The sequence below is a fragment of the Aotus nancymaae genome, unplaced genomic scaffold (genome assembly GCF_030222135.1).
Source record: "Aotus nancymaae isolate 86718 unplaced genomic scaffold, 86718_ANA_hifiasm-v0.15.2.pri h1tg000108l, whole genome shotgun sequence".
NCBI classification, from domain to species: Eukaryota; Metazoa; Chordata; class Mammalia; order Primates; family Aotidae; genus Aotus; species Aotus nancymaae.
Window position 1 is genome coordinate 42,959,097 of NW_026988523.1, and position 25,051 is coordinate 42,984,147.

General features: G+C 42.3%; 1 pseudogene; it reads left to right on the forward strand.

Annotated features, from left to right (window-relative positions):
• The first annotated feature begins 2,970 nt into the window (after positions 1-2,970).
• The window catches only part of LOC105728511 (bifunctional methylenetetrahydrofolate dehydrogenase/cyclohydrolase, mitochondrial-like), a 41,994-nt pseudogene continuing 19,913 nt past the window's right edge, over positions 2,971-25,051 (forward strand).

Here is a 25,051-nt window from a genome sequence, read left to right on the forward strand (position 1 = left end):
AAGAAATAAATTAATTCTCTCAAGGTTATGTACTATTCATAGGCAGAGCTAGGATTTGAACTAGGGTCCTCTTGCTCTAGAGGTAATGCTGTTGGCCATATGCCACTTCCTGATGCTAGAGTTTGGGGCCCAGCATCACTGGGAGGGTGACTGTTAGTTGTGTTTTCCCAGATCACAGCAGAGCCATTAAAGGGCTTATCATAACAAGGTAGTCAGGCCCACACTCCCAGTACAATCTGCTCACCAGAGGTGATTCAATCACTTTTTAAAAATCTCATCTAGATTAGACAGAGAGAGAGCATCATTCTTAGAGTTAGATTTCTTGTTTCAAATCTCAGTTCTTACTTCCTAGCAGTATAGTCTTAGAGAGATTGCTTAATCTGAGCCTTCTTAAGTAAAAATGAATAAGGATGTCTTAAAAGCAAAGAAGACATTCAGAGGCCGAGGCAGAAGGATCACATGAGGTCAGGAGTTTGAGACTAGCCTGGCCAACATGGCAAAACCCCCCGTCTCTCCTAAAAATACAAAAATTAGCTGGGTGTGATGGTGGGCGCCTATAATTGCAGCTACTCAGGAGGCTGAGCCAGGAGAATTGCTTGAACCTGGGAGGTGGAGATTGCATTGAGCCAAGATTGCACCATTTCACTCCAGCCTGGGTGAGGCTCCATCTCAAAAAAAAAAAAAAAAAGAGGGATTCTGATTCTTATATCCTTGTGAAAACTGGATTTAAGCCTATTAAGTACAGTCATGTATTTCTTTCTCTCTTTTTTTTTTGGAGACAGAGTCTTGCTCTTGTTACCCAGGCTGGAGTGCAATGGCGCGATCTCGGCTCACCGCAACCTCCGCCTCCTGGGTTCAGGCAATTCTCCTGCCTCAGCCTCCTGAGTAGCTGGGATTACAGGCACGCGCCACCATGCCCAGCTTATTTTTGTATTTTTTTTAGTAGAAACGGGGTTTCACCATGTTGACCAGGATGGTCTCGATCTCTTGACCTCGTGATCCACCCGCCTCGGCCTCCCAAAGTGCTGGGATTACAGGCTTGAGCCACTGCGCCCAGCCAGTCACGTATTTCTTAATGATGGGGATATTGTCTGAAAAATCAGGCAAATTTCTTCAGGCAAAATTCCTCCAAATCAGGTAATTTCTTCATTGCGTGAATATGTAGGGTGTACTTCCACAAACCTAGAAGGTACAGCACACTACACGCCTGGGCTACATGGTATAGCCTGTTGCCACTAGGCTACAAACCTGTACAGGCATGTTATTAGATGGAATACTTCAAGAAATTCTAACACAATGATAACTATCTGTGTATCTAAACCTATCTAAACATAGAAAAGATACAGTAAAAATACAGTATAAAAGAAAAAAATAGGATGATTAAGATGGCTGGCAAGATGGCCAAATAGGAACAGCTCCCAGAGGGATCAACGCAAAGGCAGGTGATTTCTGCATTTCCAAATGAGGTACTTGGCTCATCTCACTGGGACTGGTTAGACAGTGGGTGCAGCCCACAGGGGGTGTGCTGAAACAGGGTGGGGCCTCATCTCACTGGGTAAGTGTAAGGGGTGGGGGAACTCCCTCCCCAAGCCAAGGGAAGCCATGAGGGATTGTGCTATGAGGCAGTGCATTCTGGCCAAGATACTACACTTTTCCCACAATCTTTGCAACCCACAGACCAGGAGATTCCCTCCGGCACTATGCCACCAGGACCCTGGGTTTCAAGCACAAAACTGGGTGGCCATTTGGGCAAACACCAACGTAGCTGCAGGAGTTTTTTTTCATGCCCCAGTGGCACCTGGAACACCAGCAAGACAGAACTGCTCACTTCCCTGGAAAGGGGGCTGAAGACAAGGAGCCAAGTGTTCTAGCTCAGCAGATCCCAACCCTGTGGAGCCCAGCAAGCTAAGATCCACTGGCTTGAAATTCTCGCTGCCAGCACAGCAGTCTGAAGTTGACCTGGGGTGCTGGAGTTGGTGAGGGAAGGGGTGCCCACCATTACTGAGGCTTGAGTAGGCAGTTTTCCCCTCACAGTGTAAACTAAGCCACCAGGAAGTTCAAACTGGGTGGAGCCCACCGCAGATCCACTGTAGCCAGACTGCCTCTCTAGATTCTTCCTCTCTGGGCACGGCATCTCTGAAAGAAAGGCAGCAGCCCCAGTTAGGAGCTTGTAGATAAAACTCTCATCTTCCTTGTACAGAGCATCAATGGGAAGGGGGTCTACGGGTGCAGCTTTAGCAGACTTAAATGTTCCTGCCTGCCAACTCTTAAGAGAGCAGCAGATCTCCCAGAACAGTGCTCGAGCTCTGCTAAGAGACAGACTGCCTCCTCAAGTGGGTCCCTGACCCCATGCCTCCTGATTGGGAGACACTTCCCAGTAGGGGTCGACAGACACCTCATACATGAGATCTCCGGCTGGCATCTGGCAGGTGCCCCTCTGGGACAAAGCTTCCAGAGGAAGGAAGAGGCAGCAATCTTTGCTGTTCTGTAGCCTGCGCTGGTGATACCCAGCAAAACAGGGTCTGGAGTGGACCTCCAGCAAACTCCAGCAGACCTGAGCAGAAGGGCCTGACTGTTAGAAGGAAAACAAACAAACAGAAAGGAATAGCATCAACATCAACAAAAAGAATGTCTACAGAAACTCCCCATCCAAAGTCAACATCAAAGACCAAAGGTAGATAAATCCACAACGATGAGAAAAAAACAGCACAAAAAGCCTGAAAATCCCAAAAACCAGAACGCTTCTTCTCCTCCAAAGGATCCCAACTCCTTGCAAGCAAGGGAACAAAACTGCACAGAGAATGAGTTTGACAAATTGACAGAAGTAGGCTTCAGAAGGAGGGTAATAACAAACTCCTCTGAGGTAAAGGAGCATGTTCTAACCCAATGCAAGGAAGCTAAGAACCCTGAAAAAAGGTTGGGGAAATTGTTAACTAGAATAACCAGTTTAGAGAAGAACATAAACGACTAATGGACCTGAAAAACACAGCACAAGAACTGCGTGAAGGTTACACAAGTATCAATAGCCGAATCGATCAAGCAGAAGAAAAGATATCAGAGATTGAAGATCAACTTAATGAAATAAAGTGAGATGACAAGATTAGAGAAAAAATAATGAAAAGGAACAAACAAAGCCTCCAAGAAATATGGGACTATGTGAAAAGACCAAACCTACATTTAATTGTTGTACATAAAAGTGATGAGGAGAATGAAACCAAATTGGAAAATACTCTTCAGGATATTATCCAGGAGACCTTCCCCAACCTACCAAGAGAGGTCAACATTCAAATTCAGGAAACACAGAGAACATCACAAAGGTACTCTTCGAGAAGAGCAACCCCAAGATACATAATCATCACATTCACTAAGGTTGAAATGAAGGGAAAAATGTTAAGGGCAACTAGAGAGAAAGGTCGGGTTACCCACAAAGAGAAGCCCATCAGACTAACATCAGATCTCTCTGCAGAAACCCTACAAGCCAGAAGACAGTGGAGGCCAATATTCAACATTCTTAAAGAAAAGAATCTTCAACCCAGAATTTCATATCCAGCCAAACTAAGGTTCATAAGCGAAGGAGAAATAAAATCCTTTACAGACAAGCAATTACTAAGGGATTTTTGTCACCACCAGGCCTGTCTTACAAGAGCTCCTGAAGGAAGCACTAAATGTGGAAAGGAAAAACTAGTACCAGCCACTGCAAAAACATACCAAATTGCAAAGACCATCAACACTATGAAGAAACTGCATTAATTAATGGACAAAATAACCAGCTAGCATCATAATGACGAGATCAAATTCACACATAACAATATTAACCTTAAATGTAAATGAGCAAAATGCCCCAATTAAAAGACACAGACTGGCAAATTAGATAAGGAGTCAAGACCCATTGGTGTGCTGTATTCAGGAGACTCACCTCATGTACAAAGACACACATAGGCTCAAAATAAAGGGATGGAGGAATATTTCTCAAGAAAATGGAAAGCAACTAAAAAGCAGGGGTTGCAATCCTAGTCTCTAAGAAACAGACTTTAAACAAAAAAAGATCAAAACAGACAACAAGGGGCATGAACATCAATGCAAAAATCCTCAATAAAATACTGGCAAACTAAATCCAGCAGCACATCCAAAAGCTTATCCACCATGATCAAGTTGGCTTCATGCCCCATAGACACTGGCTGAGCCACAGATGAAAGGAGTTTGCAGACACAGGTGTTTTGCCTGTGAGAGCAAGGCTGGGGGACCCCACAGCTTACGGACCCTGAAGAGACAGTCCGGCTATGCAGCCTCGATATGCCAGAGATGCTCATATTTGTTTTAGAGCAGATTTAACGACAAAAGTCTCTAGCAAACACCATTTGTGGGTAATTAACATTGCCGATCCCCTGAGTAGAGAGCAGTCCTGCATACAAATGATCAAAGGTCATTTTTAAGGCCAGGTGCAGTGACTCATGCCTGTAATTCCAGCACTTTCAGAGGCCGAGGCCAGCAGATCACCTGAAATTAGGAGTTTGAGACCAGCCTTATCAACATGGAGAAACCTCATCTCTACCAAATATATAAAATTAGCCAGGCATGGTAGTGCATGCCTATAACCCCAGCTACTCAGGAGGCTGAGGCAGGAGAATCGCTTGGACCCAGGAGGTGGAGGTTGTGATAAGCCAAGGTCACACCATTGTACTCCAGCCTGGGAAGAGTGAAACTCCACCTCAAAAAAAAAAAAAAAAAAAAAAAAAAATCATTAAAAAAAAGATCATATTTAGGACAACTTGAGTAAACAAGCTAGTTAGATTAAACTCCTCTACATTCCCTTGTTATCTGTTCTTTGTTATGAGCTTAAGGTACGAGGATTAGGCTGCCTTCATCCATAATCTGAATTTCCCAAAGCTTTTGCAAAATCTTCTGACCTTCCAAAAATGTTTGCATCTTTCCTATAATTTCTCCCACCATTCTGACCAATCTCCTACAGCTTCATTCCTGGGATGCAAGGCTGGTTCAACATATGCAAACCAATAAACATAATTCATCACATAAACAGAACCAACGACAAAAACCACCTGATTATCTCAGTAGATGCAAAAAAGGTCTTTGATAAAATTCAACAACCCTTCATACTAAAAACTCTCAACAAACTAGGTACTGATGGAACATATCCCAAAATAATAAGAGCTATTTATGACAAACCCACAGCCAATATCATACTGAATGAGCAAAAGCTGGAAGCATTTCCTTTTAAAACTGGCACAAGACAAGGATGGCCTCTCTCACCTATTCAACATAGTATTGAAAGTTTTAGCCAGGGCAATAGAGAGGAAGTCAAATTGTCTCTGCTTGCAGAGAAAGAAATAAAGAGTATTCAAATAGAAAAAGAGGAAGTCAAATTGTCTCTGCTTGCAGATGACATGATTGTTTATTTAGAAAACCCCATCAGCTCAGCTCAAAATCTCCTTAAGCTGATAAGCAACTTCAGCAAGGCCTCAGGATACAAAATCAATGCGCAAAAATCACAAGCATTCCTATACACGAATAATAGACAAACAGAGAGCTAAATCATGAGTGAACTCTCATTCAAAATTGCTACAAAGAGAATAAAATACCTAGGAATACAACTTACAAGAGATGTGAAGGACCTCTTCAAGGAGAACTACAAACCACTGCTCAAAGAAATAAGACAGGACACAAACAAATGGAAAAACATTCCATGCTCACGGATAGGAAGAAACAATATTGTGAAAATGGCCAGACTGCCCAAAGTAATTCATAGATTCAATGCTGTTCCCATCAAGCTACCATTGACTTTCTTCACAGAATTAGAGAAAACTACTTTAAATTTCATATGGAACCAAAAAAAAAGCCCATATAGCCAAAACAATCCTAAGCAAAAAGAACAAAACTAGAGGAACCACACTACCTGACTTCAAACTATACTACAAGACTGCAGTAACAAAACAGCATGGAACTGGTACCAAAACAGACATAGATATAGACAAATGGAACACAACAGAGGCCTCAGAAATAATGCCACACATCTACAGCCATCTAATCTTTGTCAACCCTGACAAAAACAAGCAACGGGGAAAGGATTCCCCATTTAATAAATGGTGTTGGGAAAACTGGCTAGCACTATGCAGAAAACTGAAACTGAACCCCTTCCTTACACCTTATACAAAAATTAACACGAGATGGATTAAAGACTTAAACGTAAGACCTAAAACCATAAAAACCCTAGAAGAAAACCTAGGCAGTGTCATTCAGGACATAGAAATGGGCAAAGACTTCATGGTTAAAATACCAAAAGCAATGGTAACAAAAGCCAAAATTGACAAATGGGATCTAATTAAACTAAAGAGCTTCTGCACAGCAAAAAAAAACTATCATCAGAGTGAACAGGCTACAGAATGGGAGAAAATTTTTGCAATCTGTCCATCTGACAAAAGGCTAATATCTAGAATCTATAAGGAACTTAAACAAATTTACAAGAAAAAAACAAACAATCCCATCAAAAAGTGGGTAAAGGATATGAACAGACACTTCTCAGAATAAGACATTTATGTGGCCAACAAACATGAAAAAAGCTCATCATCACTGGTCATTAGAAAAATGCAAATCAAAACCATAAGGAGATACTATCTCATGCCAGCTAGAATGGCAATCATTAAAAAGTCAGGAAACAACAGATGCTGGAGAGGATGTGCAGAAATAGAAATACTTTTGCACTATTGGTAAGACTGTAAATTAGTTCAACCATGTGGAAAACAGTGTGGCAATTCCTCAAGGATCTAGAACCAGAAATACCATTTGACCCAGCAATCCCATTACTGGGTACATACCCAAAGGATTATAAATTACCCTACTATAAAGACACATGCAGGGCCAGGCATGGTGGCTCACACTTGTAATCTCAGCACTTTGGGAGGCCTAGGTGGGTGGATCAGCTGAGGCCAGGAGTTTGAGACCAGCCTGGCCAACATGGTAAAATCCAGTCTCTACTAAAAATACAAAAAAAATTAGCCAGGAATAGTGGTGGGCACCTATAATCCCAGCTATTCGAGATGCTAAAGCAAGAGAATTGCTTGAACCCAGGAAGCAGAGGTTGTAGTGAGCCCAGATCATGCCATTGCACTCCAGCCTGGGTGATAAGAGCAAAACTCTGTCTCAAAGAAAAAAAAAAAAAGACACATGCACACATGTATGTTTCCTGCTGCACTATTCACAATAGCAAATACTTGAAACCAACTTAAATGCCCATCAGTGATAGACTGGATAAAGAAAATGTGGCACATATATACCATGGAATACTATGTAGCCATAAAAAAGGATTAGTTTATGCCTTTTGCAGGGATATGGATGAAGCTAGAAACCATCATTCTCAGCACACTAACACAGGAACAGAAAACTAAACACCACATGTTCTCATTCATAAGTGGGAGGTGAACAATGAGAACATATGGACACCGGGATGGGAACATCACACACTAAGGCCTGTTAGGGGTTGGGGGATAGGGAAGGGATAGCATTAGGAGAAATTCCTAATGTAAATGACGAGTTAATGGGTGCAGCAAATCACCATGGCACATGTATAGCTATGTAACAAACCTGCACATTCTGCACATATGTCCCAGAACTTAAAGTATAATTTAAAGAAAGAAAAGGAAAGGAAAAAATGGTACAAGTTTAGAGGGCACTTACCATGAAAAGAGCTTGAAGGCCAGAAAATTGCTCTGGGTGAGTGAATGAGTGGTGAGTGAATGTGAAGGCCTAGGACAGTCCTGTGCATTACTGTAGACTTTATAAATATTGAACACATAGGTTACACTAAATATATTTTTTAAACACTTTGCTTAATAATAAATTTATCTTAATTTACTGTAAATTTTTGACTTTATAAGCTTTTTAATTTTTTTAACATTTTGACTCTTGTAGTAATACTTAGCTTAAAACACAAACACATTGCACAGGTGTACAAAAATATTTTTTCTTTATATTCTTATTCTATAATATTTTTCCTATTTTAAAATAAAGTTGTTGTTTTTAACTTTATAAACTTTTTTGCTAAAAATGAAGACACAAACACATGTATTAACCTGGATCTAAACAGGGTTGGTATCATCAATATCGCTTTCTTCCACCTCCACATCTTGACCCAATGAAAAGTCTTCAATGACAGTAATACACATGGAGCTGTCCTATCCTATGACAACTTCTGGAATACCTCCTGAAGGACCTGTCTGAGACTCTTTTAGTTAACTTTTTTATTTTTTGAGACCTAGTCTCACTCTGTCGCCAGGCTGGAGTGCAATGACGCGATATCGACTCACTGCAACCTCCACCTCCCAGGTTCAAGTGATTCTCCTGCCTCAGCCTCCTGAGTAGCTGGGAGTACAGGTGCCCACTACCATGCCTAGCAAAAATTTGTATTTTTAGTAGAGACGGGGTTTCATCATGTTGGTCAGGCTGGTCTCGAACTTCTAACCTCATGATCCACCCTCCTCGGCCTCTCAAAGTGCTGGGATTACAGGCATGAGCCAGTACCCAGCCTACAGTTAACTTTTAAAAATATACATAACTTAAAAAAAAATCCAGTTTGGAAAATATAAATATATATATATAGACACACACACACACACACACACACACACACACACATAACTAGAAGGAGTACACTCTAAAATAACAGTTAAAAGTATGGCATAGTAAATACATAAACCAGTAACATCATTGTTTATTATCATTATCAAGTATTATGAACTAGGCTGGGCCCAGTGGCTCATGCCTGTAATCCCAGCACTTTGGGAGGCCAAGGCAGAAGGATCGCTTGAGCTCAGGAGTTCAAGACCAAACTATGCAACATGGAGAAGCCCTATCCCATCTCTACAAAAAATGCAAAAAGTTAACCAGGCATGGTGGCACACACCTGTAGTTCCAGCTACTCAGGAGGCTAAGATGGAAGGATCACCGGAGACCAGGAGGTCAAGGCTGCAATGAGCCGTGTTTGTACCACTGCACTCCAGCCTGGGTGATAGAGTGAGACCCTGTCTCAAAAAAAAAAAAAAAAAGTATTATGAACTATTTAATTGTATGTACTATTGTTTTATAGGACTGACAGTACAGTAGGTTTGTGTATGCCAGCATCACCACAAACATATGAGTAATGCATTGTGCTATGACATTACAATGACTGTGGTGTCATTAGGCTACAGGACATTTTTAGTTCCATTATAATCTTACAGGATTACTGTCTGATATGCAGTTTGTCGTTTACCGCAATATCATTATACAACACATGACTATATTGTCTATGGCAACTGGGCTTTATGTATAATTTGAGGGATGCCAAGCAATCCTCCATCACCCACAAGATATTAGCTTGTGATTGACGGCTTATCTGAAATTCAGATCTGAATCAGCCCTCTGAGTAAGGATACTGACCCGTATTAAAATGCATAAATTTCTGGATTGGCTACACACCATGCACTTATTAGTTATTGATGCCATAATGTGAATTAGCTAATAAACATCATTTCCCATGTGTTAGTATCACAAGTTAGAAGGTGAAGATAATAATACTTAGTCTTATGTATTTTGAAGGGTTATTCTGAGAAACTTGTGAAATAATTCATGTGAAAACAATTTAATAAAAAGTGCTATCTAGTTTCAATTCACTTATGTGGCACCCCTTGTATGCCAAGGGCATGAAAAAGAATTGTTACTGAGACAAAGAGATACTCTTCAAGTTCTTTTTAAAAAAATTAATCTAAGAAAATTTGAGACCAAAATATTAAAATATAGAATAATAAATAACTTATGTAGATATCTTTGTCTTTGGATGTGCCCCAGTATTTTATAATTATTAAATTCAATTTTATTTTCATCTCAACCACTGGACTATTTCCTTCTTCAGGGCAAGTATTATGTCATATTTGTCTTTCCAGTATATAACAAATTGTTTGACACACAATAGGTGCTCAATAATATTCACTGAATAAATAAATGAACAAATGGCCAAATGGAATGTTTGCTATTACAGAGATATAGCCATTGTCTGCCAGGTGCCATGGCTCACACCTGTAATCCCAGCATTTTGGGAGGCCAAGGTGGGAGGATCACAAGGTCAGGAGTTTGAGACCAGCCTGGCCAACACGGTGAAACCCTGTCTCTACTAAAAATACAAAAATTAGCCAGGTATGGTGGCACACGCCTGTAATCCCAGCTACTCAGGAGGCTGAGGCAGGAGAATTACTTGAACTCAGAGGCGGAGGTTGGAGTGAGCCGAGATCGCCCCACTGCACTCCAGCATGGGTGACAGAGTGAGACTCTGTCTTAAAAAAAAAATAGAGAGAGAGAGAGAGAGCGCCATTGTCTTTATATCCCTTCCAGTTCTCAGACATCAGGACTGTGTGATCCTCTACCCCAGACTCTCTAATGCTCTCCTCATTTCCAGACTGTCTGTGCAGCCCTTCCCCACACCTGGTTTTGCACAGGCATCTGTCTCAGCCAGGAGCCACTCCTGTTACTCCACTTTGGCAGAGTGGCCCTTTGGGCAGCGTTCCTATGCTTCTTCCTGGCATGAGAGCTCAGACACTAGTGAAATCGCTTATCCGCCACTTCGTTAGCTATGGCTGCTACCTGGGATTCCACACAGTGCATCACCCAACAGTATCGATCTCCTGTTTCAGGACCAAGCAGAACGATTTCACTTTCAACTGACTAGTTGTGTAGGGAAAGGGCTTTAAAACAAGAAAGGAAAAATCCATTAAATTCTTTAAGACAAAACCTAGGTCATCCTACTAAGTACTGTAACCACACAGATGTGCTATTAAAACAGATGTTCATGCAGACAAGCCTAAGCTGCTAACAAGATGGCCATCTCCCTGAGGATGCCTTGTTTTGTAAATGACTTCCTAGGCTTTCGTTTCTGGGGGGAGTGGGGAGAGAGGAGCCTGAGGAAACATTTCCATTCATTTTCCCCACTGCGCTTTGGCTGCTGTCACAGAGCTGGAATACACGGACACAGCCAGTGTTCTAAACAGGGAAGAGATTTAAGGACCATCCAGTTGCACTATTATAAACTCGTACCACTTTAAGAGAAAAGATTATTTAGGCTGAAGCTTTTTAGACTGTATTCCTTCAAGTTCAGAGTTCTGAGAAGCTGTGTAAAGGGCTTTAAGAGTTGTTTTGGACTAAATGTGCCTCCCACCCAATTTCTCATGTTGAAAACTAGTTCCCAATACAATGGTTTTAGAGTGGGGCCTTTGGGAGGTGATTAGGTCATGAGGGCATCACCCTCAAGAATGGGATTAGTGCCCTTATAAGATGAGGCCGGAGAGCTGGTCCACCATGTGAGAACACAATGAGAAGTGAGCGGTCTGCATCTGGAAGGAGGCCCTCAGCAGAACCCAATGCCGCCACCCTAATCCCAGACTTCCTGTCTCCAGAACTGTAAGATTACTGTTGTTGATATGCCCTGCGTATGGTGTTTTGTTATGGCATCTGAATGGACTGAGACGTGGGGAGCAAGGGAGACGAGTTGGAAAGCTCATGGCCTTCTAATACCACCGAAGGGGCCAATTCCATTGTGGTTAGGGAAGCCACTTTTCTGGCAAAAAGGACTTATCTAATTTTTTTTTTTTTTCGTTTTTGAGACAGGGTCTCACTCTGTCACCCAGGCTGAAATGTGGCGCAATCTCGGCTCACTGCAGCCTCAACCTGCCAAGCTCAGGTGATTCTCCCACCTCAACCTCCCGAGTTTCAGGGACTACAAGCTACACACCACTATGCTTAGCAAATTTTTGTATTTCTCATAGAAATGGGGTTTTGCCATGTTGCCCAGGCTGGTCTTGAACTCCTGGGCTCAAGCAATTGGCCCACCCCAGCCTCCCAAAGTGTTACGATTACAGACGTGAGCCACCATGCCCAGCTTCATCTGAATTTAAGAGGTGAGTATCTCCAGCTTTATTAGGGTCTTCCCATGTCATCCCATTTACAGGATCTTACTTTTTCCCAACCAATGCTCTTACTTTACCGGTAGACACCATTCAAGGCTGAGAATTCACCCTTCGTTGTAACTCAACAACCAATCACATGATGAGGGCTTGGGTTTCATTTTTAGCAATTTCAGCCCGGTGGCTACAGGACGGAAGATTCTCCTTTAGGGCACACAGGGAAGGTCTCAGAGGTTATTTACATGGAGCTGGAGCCAGGAATTTGAATCCCTGAGTACATTCTTCTCATTCATCACTTTATCCTGCTACATTAGGAGCAACCAACCAATATCATTATATTCCTTAGTTTTCTATGAATGATTGGAAATATCATATACAGGGTCAGTAAGTTCCTTGCCTTTTATAAGTGATTGAGTAACAGTTTACAGATTATGTACAAACAGTTCACACCATGAACTATCAATGTCTCTGTACTATTGGAAATAGAGTCCTTAAAATTCTTAAGTCTAACCAGATTAGAGAGCCAATTCCAGAAACCTCAAAACCAATCAAGGAAACTCGTTCTTAAAATTCCATTCCCCTAGAACCACTCCTGATACCAAAATCTGTATTAGGCAGGGTTCTCCACAGAAACTAATAGGATATGGAGAGAGAGCGATAGAAATAGATGAAAGGGGATTTATTAGGGGAATTGGTTCATGCAACTAAGAAAGCTGAGATGTCCCATGATGGGTCATCTGCAAGCCAGAAAAAAGATGAGCTGGTATCACGGCTCCGTCCATATCCAGAGAAAAGGTGAGCTGGTATCACGGCTCCGTCCATATCCAGAGAAAAGGTGAGCTGGTATCACGGCTCCGTCCATATCCAGAGAAAAGGTGAGCTGGTATCACGGCTCCGTCCATATCCAGAGAAAAGGTGAGCTGGTATCACGGCTCCGTCCATATCCAGAGGTCTCAGAACCAGGGAAGTCGATGGTATGACTCTCACGCTAAGGCTGAAGGCCTGCGAACCTGGAGGGCCACTGGTGCAAGTCCAGAATCCAACAGACAAAGAACCTGGAGTTCTGATATGCGAGGGCAGGAGAAGAAGTGTGTCCCAGTTCCAGAAAAGAATTTGCCTTTCCTCTGTCTTTTTCTTCTATCTGGGCCTTCAGTCAATTGTACAGTGCCCGCCCACGCTGGGTGAGGGCGGGTCTTCCTTACTCAGTTCACTGCTTCAGGTTCCAGCCTCCTCTGGAAATAATGCTGTACCAGCCATCTGGGTAGCCCTTAAGCCAGTCAGGTTGACACATAAAATTAACCCTCACAGACCTCCATTGGCCTCCATGTTTCAAATCCATCGGTCAATTCCCAGCCTCACTTTATTTTACTATCAATACAATGGACATAGGTCACCACATTATGTTTTATGAAAAAATTTTTTCACTTAGTTTCTACCACCCCACATTTTCCACTTTGCTTCTTACCTCCTAGACGACTCATTCAGTCTCTTTTCCTACCTCCTGCTCCTCTTCCTGAATCATAATGGTTAAAAGGCTTCAGGCGTCTAACCTCACTCCTCAAGCCTCTTCCCTTCTTGTTGCAATCATGTCAAAGTAGTCTCACCTGGTACCATAGGCCTAAATCATCTGTGTTGATACCTCCCATGTTCATATCTAGAGCTCCAAATGCTCCTCTGCTCCATAGACTCATTTATCTGCTTGCCCACCTGACATCTCTACTTGAATATGTAAATGAGCTTCTGCAACTTAGGAGGTCCCAAACCAACCTTTTGGCTTCCCCTCTTCTCCAAACATGCTCCTTATAACACTTTCCTCATCAGTAGATGCCATGAGTACTCAAACCAAAACCCTTAAAGTCATTCTTAATGTCCTCTTCCCCCAACACGCACACCCACTACATTTAATCCATCAGTAAATCTGGTTGACTTGAACTTCAAACTCTATCCCAGATGTAGCTGTTTCTCACCATCTCCACTGTTAGCATCTGATCCAAACTGCTATATTCCCTCCAGATATTAGTGCAACATCTGCCAAACTGGTCTCTCTTCCACATTTACCCACTCTGTCTCACATTGCTCACCTAATTAAACCCTCTAATGGGTTCCAAATCACAAAAGAAAAACATTCAAAATACTTATTGTGAACTACAAAGTCCTCCCTGGCCAAAGCTTCAAATGTACCTCCTTCCTCTCTCCTTCCTCTCTGCAGTCCTCTGTGAGTCCCCAGAATGTCCTTTGCTGCCACAGAGCCCATTAGCTCACCTCTAAAGAAGGCTGACCCTCACTCAGTGCAGGCAACTCACTATCAGGATGAGCCAAACAAAGGAATAAATATGTCCCTTCAGCCCTGACATAATGAGGAAGCTTAATCCTCAGCTTGGTAAATGCCACAGCCACAACCGTGACCAGCTCAATCTTCAAGGCAGATCAAATGACTTTCAGAGATGATTCTCAACAAGCCCCAGCTGGAGGGCCAAGAGGTTTTGTGAAAGACTGACCTTTCTATATAACGATTATAAAAATTATCTTTCTCACAGTAATTCCTTGCATTTGACCACTTGTCCATAGCTGAGGCTTGGAGAAAGAAAGTCCCATGGGTGAGGAAAAGAAATTGCTGAAGTGGCTTAGGATTTCTGGCCTTCACAGGTTATCATCTTCAAGCTTACAGTCTGTCTCTTCCCCTGTGATCCTGGGTCTTTGTGACCTCAAGGTAACTGACTTCTAGATTAGCCTCAAGACTTCCCTACTCTGACTTGCTCTCACAGTCACCTAAGGTTTTCCTGACATGACTCGGCCCTGCCGCATCCAGAGGTGTTGAGAGTTAGACATTTATCACACCTAGTAACTTAAAAAAAAAAACCTTGTTATTTTGAAATCATGAAGATATAGATATCTTTGGTGGTGATATTTGCCAGTTTGATGGTAAATACATTAGTGTATTTCTTGCCAGTGCACAGTACATGGGTAAGGGTCATGTCTGAGGTTAAAAGGCAGTCATTTGCTATTAGAACAAAGCAAGTTAACTACTACACAAATAAAAATAAAATGGTCCTGATAATACATAACAAGTACTGAAGCTGAGAAGCCAAATTCAAGCTCAGACTCAAATTCAGTTTCCTTAAAAATCTTACTCAAATTTGTGTTCATCCACCTTTTGGGCATGTATGAATTCTTACCTCTACATTGCCACCAAAAATCTTTCAGAGAAGACCCAATCAATCCAAGTTAAGACTTTGATATTGAAACCCTGAAATCCAGCTAGCAGTCATTAAATCAGAAAACAGTAACAAAGAAATAAAGAAAATAGCCAGAGAAACTTGTAACTATTGCAACATAAATAATAATAAAAAAAAATCTTCACTTCCATAAATCTCAAAGTTGCATTTTTGAGGATGAAATCATTGAACTTCACAAGCATTACCTTGACTTGAACATGAATCATTCCTACACATCTCTAAGCAGCTGTTAGTTACTCTTATTTCCACCATGCAGAGAAAGAAATTGAAGTATCTCACAGAGGTTGGGTGCCTAACTCACAGCCACATGGCAAATTGTGGGCAAAATTAGAATCAGAATCCCAGCCAACTAATCTGTGGTTATGGAATCAATCTGCCAAATGATGCAAGATGTAATTAAATAAACGCCTATGCACATGGCACTGTGCATTTAGTAGGCGCTCAATAAATGTCATGGAATGAGTGAATGAAAACAAAATGAAAAACAAATATGTTACACTGTGACCTTAACCAAGTGTGCCATACTAAGGCCCTCAAGAAAAACGGTTAGAACTGGCACACACAGGAATAACCTAGAGGGATATGATCTGTATCTAATGTCAGTTCTGCCTCCTTTCCTGAGAACAGGATCTGTTTGCCCATCAATCCAAGCAGATTCATCTTTTTTCCAGTTACTGAGCAAACTTACACAAGTGAGCTTTCTTTTATGCCATGTTAAGGGTTGGCTACCTCTCTCTCCTGAAACTTCAGGGAAGTCAGAGGAAGTCCAGAGACCACCAAGAAAAGGGTACTTTTAAACTCAGATATTATAAGCATGCTGTGTCTTTTTCTTCTTAATGGTTACTTTGGTGTTTCACTATGCTTTAATGGCTGCCTGAAACCGTATGGCTATTACTACCAGTCATGCCAAAAAATAATCATAAGTTCCATGAGAAGCCAACAGATAATGATATATCCTATGTAGATCTTTCCTGGGGGGCCTCCTTGGTGCTGACATGTCACATGCCCATAAATACTCCTTGGCTACACCTTTAAAAAAAATTTTTTTTTTTTGAGGCAGAGTCCGGCTCTGTTGCCCAGGCCAAAGTGCAGTGGCATGACCTCAGCTCACTGCAACCTCTTCCTCCCAGGCTCAAGCCATCCTCCCACCTCATCCTCCCCAGTAGCTGAGACCACAGGCACATGCCACCACACCTGGCTAATTTTTGTATTTTTTATAGAGACGGGGTCTCACTTTATTTCCCAGACTGGTCTTGAACTCCTGAGCTCAAGCAATCCACCTGCCTTGGCCTCCCAAAGTGCTGAGATTACAGCTGTAAGTGACTGTACCCAGCTTATACCATTAAATTTGATGGCTATCCAATGACATACTTTGACATTCTTTCTGTTGTTGTTTGATTTTTTAGTAATGGAATATTTTATTATTTTATTTTAGTTATTATTATTGAGACAGAGTCTCACTCTGTCGCCCAGTCTAGAGTGTAGTGGTGTGATCATGGCTCAGTCATGATCATGCCAGCCTCAACCATCCTGCATCAGCCTCTCAAGTAGCTAAGACCACAGATGCATGCCACCATGCTTGACTAATTTTTGTCCTTTTCAGAGAGACGGGGTTTCACCATGTCGCCAAGGCTGATCTCTAACTCCTGGGCTCAAGCCATCACCGCCACACCCCACATGCCGCCTCAGCCTCCCAAAGTGCTGGATTACAAGTGTAAGCCACCATGCCCGGCTATTTATTTATTTTTAAAGAGACAAGGTCTCTCTCTGCCACCCAGGCTTGTTCATGGCTCACTGAAACCTTGAACTCCTGGGCTCAATCCTCCTGCCTCAATCTCCCCAGTAGCTGGGACTGCAGGTGTGCACCACCACACCTGGTCAATATTTTCTTTTAAATTTTTTTAGAGACAGGATCTTTCTCTGTTGCCCAGGCTGGAATGTAGTAGCTCTATCATAGTCCACTGTAACCTCAACTTCTGGGCTCCAGTGATCCTCCTGCCTCAGCCTCTCAAGTAGTCTGTAGGCACAGAACACCATGCCCAGCTAAATTTTTAAAAATATTTTTTGGTAGAGACAGGGTCTCTCTGTGTTGCCCAGGCTGGTCTCAAACTCATGGACTCAAGTGATCATCCCGCCTCAATCTCCTAAAGTGCTGGGATTACTCAGCCCAATGGCATTTTTTAAGCAAAAACATTTTGGAAACTCCTTTTGGACAGTTATCTGGTAACATGTAGAGGACCTGTGTTTTTCGGTCCTCTTTTCACCAAAAAAGCGGTCCCTTACAATTTCTGCCTCATAATGTGGAACCATGATAATTTCTGCAACCAGACTTGATGTAGTTGACCAAAACTAATCCCCACTAAAGAACAGATTACCTTGCATTGTGAGTGGGTTATCATCATAACTTAAAACAAAAGAAGGTATTAAGCCCTCGAAAAACTAAAAAAAATCTCAGTGAGCTATAAGGAGAAAAGCATTCTGCTGGTTCTTCCCTGACGGGAAACCTTTTAGATCTACTTGCTAATCACCTGTGTTCCAGTGGACATTTTCCAACAAACACTTCTTTTCAGGCTGAAGTGATAGCTACGTAATAATAACAAAACAAAAACACTTAATTTAGCTGTTAGCCAGAAGATTTTGTTTTGTTGGGTGCTTTATTGGAAGATTTATGGGAGCGTTTTATATCTGGTTTTATAGTTTCATAATCAAACTAATTGCCGTTAATTGATTTAGGATGTATTGGGGTGAACATAAAGAGCATGCATCAGGAAGAATTAAATAAGTGTGGGCAGTTTGAGAATGGGAGTAAAGCTGGGAGACTTTTTGCAAAATAATAGTGGCATTTTCAATGGTTAATCAGCATTTTGTGCTTTTCTCAAACCTTGCTCAGTGAAGATTAATTTAGTGGGGATTTACTGGCACTTAAAGGAAAGCCATACTAATTTCAGAAAAGGGTTGCCTTCCAGGACTCTCCCTGCTGACTTAGTGCATCCAGTCCGTGCTCCAGGAGAATGGGCAGCAGAGTGAAGGTCGGAATCCTATGGACGGATGCCGTAAGTCCAGCCACAGATGGTTGACACCTGTGGACAGAGCAGCAGCCTATTTTTAATCAGGCATCTGAGGGCTGAGGAGTCTATGATTCGGATTCTATTTGTGGAAATGTACTGCACCAGATTAAAAGGATGTATGAGGCTTCACTACCCTGGTCCTGTCCTGCCCCTGACACTCAAGGGGTTAGCTAGAATATTCCATCCACAGCTCTACAATTCCCCAAGCTACTTCAGTGATTACCTTCCCTAATCATGTTCCCTCCAAGCCTCAGCTATGGACAAGTGATCAAATGCACAGAGTGTTTGTGAAAAGTATATGCGATCATGTATGTGGGAATGCTTTGTGAAACCATAAAGTAGAATAAAATAAAAGACATGACACTGAGGGACAGAATTTTTATCACTGCTGTATAGAAAAGTCAGTCTTTCACGAAACCGCTTGGCCCTCCAGCTGGGGCTTGTTCAGAACCATTCCTGAAAGTCATTTGATCTGCCTTGAAGATTGAGCTGGTCACGGTTGTGGCTGTGGCATTTACCAAGCTGAGGATTAAGCCTCCCCATTATGTCAGGGCCCAGAGGGAACATATTTATTCCTTTGTTTCGCTCATCCTGATAGTGAGTTGCCTGCACTGAGTGAGGGTCAGCCTTCTTTAGAGGTGAGCTAATGGGCTCTGTGGCAGCAGAGCGCATTCTGGGGACCCACAGAGGTGCTGAAGAATCAAAGCTGTGCCTGCTCCCAGGAGGAGAAATGGTTGGGACCCTGACCTACTGGGAAAGCTTCCAGCAAAGCTAATAGCATCAGGTCCCTGCCCTTCCTTTGCTGATTCAATCGCAGTTGCATTCTCTTGGCAGATCCAACAACTACGCCTTGTGAAAAACAGCTGCCCAGTCCCACTCATGAGGGAGACCCTATCCCTGAGAGCTACAAAGTCAGACTGCAGCGGAAGCCCTAAAACACTTCAGTCCCATGTTGTCCGAATATGCACATACACACAGTATAGAAGTTAACACGTCAGCTTTTTCTTTGTGGGTGATGGCGAACAAGTTGCTGGTTCTTGTTTTTCTATTTGTAGATTGAGGAAACTGCCTATAAAGTCCTTGAGGAGAAGCCTGCTGTAAATACAAAGCATTTTTATTATTGCATCACTGCAGACAGTGTTATCACTTCTTTTCTTCAACACGTATAACCTCCCACAAAGAATAAGGCTATTTGCTAGATTAGATGCCACTTTTGGTGACAGGTCAGGGAAAGAAGCTGGGTTTGATGCGGACTGACAGGTTCGTAAATTTGGTTTCTAATTTTATGTATTTATTTCTTTTAAAGAAAAGAGGGAGAGAGGGAATACTCAGAGCCATGAAATCATTAAAACCAATTCCCTTTCTCTCCCCAGCCCTCCCTTTCTCTGAGTGTGTGTGTGTGAAACAATCTTTGCAGCTACAGAGCCATCCGATGGTATTGATCCAGATGTGGAAATTGGTATTGACTGCTGCTGCGGCTCTGTGCACTTCCCCGGCTCTTAAAGACACAGCATATAGGTGATTTCACTTTGCACATGACATAGCTCTGGAGGCATTTGCTGAAACAAACTAAATAATACAAATTAAAAATCGGGTTTCATATCTTGCTCCCCCACTTGAACGAAATGAGACGCCAAAGAGCTTCCAAACAGATGACAATAAAAAGGAAAGTGTGACGCACCTTTCCAAGGAGAAGAAAGAACAATTCACTTGCACTTTAATTTCATCCTGACCACTGGTAAATGTCTAAGTACAGCCTCGATGTCGTTAAAGTCCTTAGAGGATCTGAAAGCTTAATGGCAAGTGTGGTCTGTGAGTCAGAGATGTTCTATTAGTTCTCTATGGCTGCTCTAAAAAATGATCACAAACTTAGCGATGTAAAACAACACAAATTTACTCTCCCACAGCTCTTTAGGCCAGAAGTCCAATATGATTCTCACTGGATGAAAGTCAAGGTGCTGGCAATCTTTGTTCTTTCTGGAGGTCTAGGTCTAACGGGAGAATCGGTTTTCTGCTCAGTTCAGATTGGTGGCAGAATTCAGCTCTTTGTGGTTGCAGCACTGAGGTCTGAGCTTCAGGAGGCTACTGACACTCCTTGGCATGTACCTCGTTTTCCATCTTCAAAGCCAGCTTGTGGCATCTCTCTGGCCAACTCTAGCTTTCCTCTTATTTTTAAGGACACTTGTGATTACGCTGGATTAACCAGAATAACCCAAGATAATGTCCCCCATCAAGGTTCTTCACCTTAATCAGGTTTAATAATTCCCTGTTGACATGCAAGGTAACATATTCACAGGTCCTGGGCATTGGAATATGGGCATGCTTGGGAAAAAGGAGTTGGCATTATTCTGCCTACTGCAAATGACATGGTTCTGTGCTACTTTCAACTGTTTCAGGACAGGCTAGCAGAGATTTTTTTTAGAAAAACGAAGATTTGATTTTTAGTAATAGACAGCAATGTCATTCACACATTGTTTGTGAGCGCTTCCACAATGGATGTACGTTCACACAATGGATAGAACTGTAGGCCACTTTTGTTTGTTTTGTTTTTGAAACAGAGTCTTGCTCTGTCACCCAGGCTGGAGTGCAGTGGTGCGATCTCAGCTCCACTTCCTGGGTTCAAGGAATTCTCATGCCTCAGCCTCCCAAGTAGCTGGGACTATAGGCCCCCTCCACGACACCTAGCTAATTTTTGTATTTTCAATCGAGACAAGGCTTTGCCATGTTGGCCAGGCTAATCTTGAACTCTTGACCTCAGGTGATCAGCTCACCTCAGCCTCCCACAGTGCTGGGATTACAGGTGTGAGCCACCACACCTGGCCTATTGGCCACTTCCAATACCATGTTCTAGTCAGGCATGGTGGCTCATGCCTATAATTTCAGCACTTTGGGAGGCTGAGGCAGGAAGATCTCGTGAGGCCAGGAATTTGATACTAGCTTGGGCAACATAGTGAGACCTTTCTCTACAAAAAATAGAAAAAAATTAGCCAGGCATGGTGGCATGCACCTATAGTCCTATCTACTCAGGGGGCTGAGGCAGAAGGATTGCTTAAGCCCAAGAGTTCGAGGTTACAGTGAGCTCTGATCTCACCACTACAGTCCAGTAAAAAAAAAAAAAAAAAAAAAAAAGTTATTATATCAAATCTTAGCCTCCCCATCCCCAAATGCTAATCTATTGAAAAAAAAACATTCGCTACATTAGTCTTAGAATACCACGGTGAACACAACACAGTCTGGTTCTCTAGAGGCTCAAGGTTAGGAGAGATAAACATGGGGCAGGTAATTACAATACAAGATGAACCCATCCTGCTATTGTGGACTGTATAAAAGAGCCAGAGACCTCAGCAACAAGCAGTGGGGTGTATAACTGCCTTCCCAGCACCTCCTCCAGAGGGAGATACTTTCATTTCTGTTTTATAGGTTGCTAAATTAAGATTACAAACTAGGTCATCTGCTGCCCAGCCTCATGGTGGCAGATGGGAGCATGGTGCTAGGTGTCAAGAGTTCCAATTCTAGTCCTGTTCACACCTTGAGAACGGCTTCCCACAGGACAGCATGTACCCTGGGCAGAGATTTTTCACTTGCCCATATTTATTTAGACATTTCTGAAATCATCCTTTCTGTGTTCTTAAGGGGACTGTGATGCTGTGGGCTCTGTCTACTATAATCCCTGCCCAGGGCGAGTCCGTCTCACTGTTGCTTATGCCTGCAGACAAACCCATCATCTGTTTTTAGCCCATCGCAGGGTAAGGGCCCCTTGGCTGAGAGTCCACTGTCAGCCTGAATGGCTAATTGAGACCTCCCGTGTGCTGAGCTGGTGCAGATGGCCATGAATGCAACACTGTTAGACACGGAGGGAAGGGAAGGCATCATGAATATTTAATCAGATATAAGTAAATATTAATGAAACAATTGTATCTTTAAATGGTTAAATTACTTTCCATGCTTCAGTCCATTTATATTTCGCCATGGCACACACACATACACACACAAATTATACATATTTCATCTATGCTAGTAATTTCCAATTTGGTCTTTTTAATGTGAAAATCCCCATTATGCTAAATCTAAGCCTTCCTGAATTCATTCCCAACGTTGAAAAAAGCATGATTCTGCCCTGAAATGTACACTTCACAACTTACTGGATTCCAACGACATGCCTGAGTCTTGTCTACTCTGATTTCATGGCACAAAGCCGTGCCTGCCATTGGGAGGCAGGAAGCCTTAACTCGAGCTCATGTGTGGTAATTGCTTTATTCTGCATGAACTCGCTCTAATTCCCCCCAAAACAAGAGAGAAGCTTGATCTTGCAATATTAATGACTACATTATTTGCTCCTCTGGTATCTCCTGCTAAGTTGTCTGGGTTGACTCTATATAGCTCTTCCTCTAATTGTGTTTCTCTGTGTTAGTCTTCAACAAGACGATCAATGAATTTGCTTCTCTTATTTTTCAATATCTTCTCCTGGAGCTAGTCTTTCTTCCCTCCACATATTTGAAAGTTTATTCAGACTAAACTGTGTCTCCTTAGACTTGTTTTGACCATTGTTCATCTTCCTTTTCACGCCGTAGAATTTAGTCTTCCTTCTCTAATGCTTTCTCTTACCTGAATCCTACTCTTTCATTTTTCAATTGACTTTTTAATTCCTGAATTTCGGATTATACTTTTTATGCCTCTTAGTTCTCTTATGTCAAACAGAACCATTTCTCTTAACATTACTGAAACAGGACAGGCATGGTGGCTCATGTCTGTAATCCCAGCAATTTGGGAGGCTGAGGCAGGAAATTGCTTTAGGCAAGGAGTTTGACACCAGCCTTGGCAACATAGTGAAATCCTGCCTCTACAAAAAAAAAAATTAAAAATAAAAATTAGCTGAGAGTGGTGGTGCACACCTATAGTTCTAGCTACTTGGGAGACTGAGGTGGGAGGATCTCCTGTGTCCAGGAGTTGGAGGCTGCAGTGAGCTGTGATTACACCACTGCACTCTAGGCTGGGTGATAGAGGGAGACCTTGTCTCAAAGAAACACACAAACAACAACAAAATAAACATTACGAAAGTGTCCCAGAAGCTCTTATCCTAATTCTAAACTGTAAGCTTTCTCTTTCCTTTCAGACATAAGTTATCACAGCAGCGTCTTTTGTTACCTTTTAAATGTCCCTAAAACTAATTTCCTAATTTTCCTTTCATAATCAAGTGACTTAATGGCCTTCCAACCTTTTTTCTGTCCACTCTCTCCAGCTATTGTGCTATTGACCACACCTTGCCCTCCAGCAGGGGTAGAATAATTGGATCACAGAGTGAAAGAGTTCTTTTCCTCATGCAAATCCAAATCTATTTTAAAGCCAAAGTTTAATGAATCTTTGAATCTTCTCTGCAAATAAAGAGCCTTTTCTGGCAGGGCATGGTGGCTCACGCCTGTAATCCCAGCACTTTGGGAGGCCAAAGTGGGCAAATTACCTGAGGTCAGGAGTTCGAGACCAGCCTGGCCAACAAAGTGGAACTCTGTCTCTACTAAAAATACAAAAAACTAGCCAGGTGCCATGGAACACGCCTGTAATCCCAGCTACTCAGGAGGCTACAGCAGGAGAATCGCTTGAACCCGGGAGATGCAGGTTGCAGTGAGCAGAGATCACACCATTGCATCCAGCCCGGGTGACAGAGTGAGACTCTGGCTCAAAAAAAAAAAAGAAAAGAAAAAAGGACTGTCTCTAAATTCCATAAGTCATCCACATTTTATCAATCTTACTATCAAAGTGGTATTCATATTGTACATAGGGATATCTATATCTCTATATAAAACATGCACATCCTAGCTGGGCACAGTGGCTCATGCCTTTAATCTCAACACTCTGGGAGGCTGAGGTGGGTGGGTCACCTTAGGTCAGGAGTTCAAGACCAAACTGGCCAACATGGTGAAACCCCATCTCTACTGAAATACAAAAATTAGCCGGGTGTGGTAGTGCATTTCTGTAATCCCGGTTACTCAGGAAACTAAGGCAGGAGAATTGCTTGAACCCAGGAGGCAGAAGTTGCAGCAAGCCAAGATCGCACCACTGCACTCCAGCCTGGGTGACAGAGCAAGACTCCATCTCCAAAAAGTAAAATTAAAAAAAAATGCATATCCCTATATATATTGCTACATTTTATATATATATTATATATGTAATATATATTATATATATATAATATATAATAAAGCAGTTACTCAAATGAGGGTCCCTGTCAGCAATGGATCTTCGAAGGAAAAGCTGCTGCAGCCGTCTGTATATTTAAGAGCAGCAGTCTAAGAGGCAAGAAGTACAGGAAGATCTCCTCATCTGTTTTCTTACTCTGCATGACAAGCAGACTCCCTTGCCACAGCCTTTCCAATTTAGTTCCTGGCCTATCACCCTCACCTCTCCCTGTTCCCCTAGTGCTCATTACTTCCTAAAACCATGTCCAAACTGAGGCAATAACAAAATGGCAACAAAAAATGAAATCCAACTGCTTTGCTAACTAGCTGCTAGCGCATCAATAGTTGTTTGACATGGGACAAGTACTCGAAATTTTCCTGGTCTATAAAAATAAAAGACCTAGACTTAAACAGTAGATTCGAGATTTTTTTTCAACTTCAAAGTTAAGAGACTTTCCTCAAACAAACTTGTCCACAGAAACCTCCTGTATAGAATAGACACAGTAGAAATTCTTTGGTGAAGAACAGAGAACCCCATGTTCCTGACAGCCTGGGCTGCCACACCAACACCTCACAGGCTGCCCTGCCAGAGAACTCCTGGGTTCCTCTGAGCATATTCCACAGAAAATACT